The sequence below is a fragment of the Schistocerca serialis genome, chromosome 3 (assembly GCF_023864345.2).
Source record: "Schistocerca serialis cubense isolate TAMUIC-IGC-003099 chromosome 3, iqSchSeri2.2, whole genome shotgun sequence".
NCBI classification, from domain to species: domain Eukaryota; kingdom Metazoa; phylum Arthropoda; class Insecta; order Orthoptera; family Acrididae; genus Schistocerca; species Schistocerca serialis.
This window is the reverse complement of record NC_064640.1, coordinates 784,738,108-784,740,153: the sequence shown is the minus strand read 5'-3', so window position 1 is coordinate 784,740,153 and position 2,046 is coordinate 784,738,108.

The window sequence follows — 2,046 nt, the reverse complement described above, 5'->3', positions numbered from 1 at the left end:
CGTAGGCAGAGTAAAGATTTTTACCGGCAGGGAATACACGCTCTTGTGTCTCGCTGGAAAAAGGCCGTCGAACTTGAAGGAGATTATGTGGAAAAATAAAGCAAGTAGACAAAACATCAGTCTTTCACATATGTAAATTTGATTGTTGTGGAATAAATACTTCTGGAGAAAAAAAATATGGGGCATTATTTACTGGGCAACCCTCGTAAATTATGCTTTTGCATTTGTCAATAATAATTTTTGTATTGTTCTAATACACACATCAAAAAAAGGTTGGCATCACCCCAGTTCCCAGAATTCCTGAAGACAAACGTTGACTGTGGATATTGTATCACAGACACAGTCCTTTGACTGTTCAGAGATGTCACTAAACCAACGCAGAGATGTAAACAACCCTGCATGTGTAGCGCCTATTAGATGGAGGGGGCCCAACAGCGAATCAGTTCCAGTCATTCCACCAGGAAGGAGGTACACAGCTCGTGTTGTCTGAGTTCAACCATGCCTAGACAGTCAATACCACAGATCAATCATGTCCAAATTGTTACTTTGTGCCAGGAAGGGCTCTCAAAAAGAGAAGTGTCCAGGAATCTCGAAGTGAACCAAAGCGATGTTGTTCGAACATGGAGGAGATACAGCAAGACAGGAACTGTCGATAACATACCTTGCGAAGGCCACCCAAGTGCTACTACTGCAGTGGATGACCACTGCCTATGGATTATTGGCTCAGGGGATGCCTGACAGCAATGACACCATTGAATAATGCTTTTTGTGTAGCCACAGGACGTCGTGTTAGGACTCAAACTGTGTGCGATAGGCAGTATGATGCGCAACTTCACTCCCGACATCCATTGCGAGGTCCATCTTCGCAACCATGACACCATGCAGCTCAGTACAGATGGATCAAACAACATGCCGAATTGACCACTCAAGACATGTTCTCTTCAGTGATGAGTGTCACATATGCCTTCAACCAGACAATCACCGGAGACGTGTTTGGGGCAACCCGGTCAGGCTGAACGCCTTAGACACACTGGCCAGAGAGTGCAGCAAGGTGGAGGTTCCCTGCTGTTTTGGGGTGGCATTATGTGGGGCCAACATACACCACTGGTGGTCATGGAAGGTGGCATAATGACTATACGATACATGAATGCCATCCTCTGACCGATAGTGCAACCATATCGACAGCATATTGCCAAGGTATTCGTCTTCATGGACGACAATTCACGTCCCCATTGTGCACATCTTGTGAATGACTTCCTTCAGGATAATGACATCACTTGACTAGAGTGGCCAGCATGTTTTCCAGACATGAACTCAATTGAACATGCCTGGGGTAGATTGAAAAGGGCTGTTTATGGATGACATGACCCACCAGCCACTCTCAGGGAACTATGCCAAATTGCCATTGAGGAGTGGGACAATCTGGACCAACAGTGCCTTGGTGAACTTGTGGATAGTATGCCACAATGAATACAGGGATGCATCAATGTAAGAGGACGTGCTACTGGGTATCAGAGGTACTGGTGTGTACAGCAATCTGGCCCACCACCTCTGAAGGTCTCACTGTATGGTGATACAATATGCAATGTGTGGTTCTCATGATCAATAAAAAGGATGGAAATGATGTTTATGTTGATCTCTATTCTAATTTTCTGTACAGCTTCCAGAACTCTTGGAGGTGATGCAAAATTTATTTTGATGTGTGTAAAATATACTCTAATTTGAGGGGGTAATTTTCACGTACTTACATGCTGTGGTAAATGCACAGCTAATTAGTTAAATTGTTTGCATTTTTACTCCATTTTCAAAGTAATGTAGATCTTGTAATAGTTTTTGTATAGAAATTGGTCAGATATGTTATTTGATCTAATTATTTGGTTTTTAACTACAACACTCCGTTACTTTTGAATATGCTTGAAAATTCTTGTATGTATTTAAATATTATTTAAGCTAATTACTGCATGGTTTAATGGAAATGTTTGTGCATGAGTTTCTCTGTAGATACTATGATTCAGATAATTAAAAATTATTTGTTTCTTCCTCTAT